Below are 1,246 nucleotides of genomic sequence, written 5' to 3' on the forward strand. Positions count from 1 at the left end.
TTTTTGTTTCCTCTATTTCAGTCTTTACATGTCAGTATGTTATTGGACTGGAATTCAAACCTTCTGAAGTATAACCTGTTGTTTTTATCTCTTTTTTAAATTTAACCCCCACACTACCACCTAAGTGCGGTAGTGCTTATTTTTTCCCCAGCACCCATGGTGTGTGTGTATACGTGTGAGACACAGTGAAAGACACAAAGTGCACGAATCTTTATTCAATTTCCACCACCAGGAAGATAGGAAAACATCCGAGTGGCCAGTGACAAGCACTGCCCTTCACATCAAAGGGCAGTGCTGTGTGATCAAAACAGTGAAGGGGAGGGTAGGGACTAAATCAAATAGAGTTGGAGGGAGAAATAATGCACTCCACTCCCTGTGGCGCCCACCTCTCCCTGAACAACTCCAGGGTGTTGGTGGTCACCGCGTGCTCCTACTCCAAGGACATCCGGGCCCTAACATAACCACGGAAGAGGGGCAGGCAGTCGGCCCTAATGACCCCCTTCCACGGCCCGCTGCCTGGACCTGTTGATGGCCAGTTTGGCCAGGCCCAGGAGCAGACCCCTGCCCTCCCTCCTCCGTACCGGGTGCCCGAAGATCAGGAGCATGGGACTGAAGTGCAACCAAAGGCAGAGGAGTAGGTTTTTGAGAAAATCAAAAAGGGAGTGCAAACACCCACACCCAATATATACATGGTCCACGGACTCCACAGCGCCACAGAACAAGCAGTTCGGCTGGGAGTCTGTGAACCACCGCAATCTGCGGTTGCAGGGGACTGCTGCGTGCAGCACCCTCCACCCCAGATCCCCGAGAGAAAGGGGGAGGACTCCCGCATAGAGAGCCCTCCACTGGGGATCCCCACCGCCTGGTGGCAAATGGGCATGCCAAGGCGTGTCCGGACGGTGGATGAGGGAGAAGAGGTGGACGGTGTGCAGCAGCAGTCTATATAGGGCCCGCCTTTTTACCCCCTGGAAGGAAACAAAATTAAAATTCCGGAGGCGGCTCAGGTTGTGGGGCACAGGCTCCCGCGGGAAGTACGGGACCTTGGGGCCAATGTGAAAACCTGTTGTTTTTACTCTGTAGGTGTCAGTCATTAACATATGAAAGTGTCTCATTTAGTATCGACAATTTTGAGTGGGACCAAACACCACTTTAGACAGTCTCAGGTAGGACTTCCTCCCCTCCACACCCATATCCTTTGAATATTAGCGCCTGAGCATTGACAGTAAGTTTGTATTTATAACTGCAG

This window comes from Chiloscyllium plagiosum, unplaced genomic scaffold, assembly GCF_004010195.1.
Source record: "Chiloscyllium plagiosum isolate BGI_BamShark_2017 unplaced genomic scaffold, ASM401019v2 scaf_23958, whole genome shotgun sequence".
NCBI lineage: Eukaryota > Metazoa > Chordata > Chondrichthyes > Orectolobiformes > Hemiscylliidae > Chiloscyllium > Chiloscyllium plagiosum.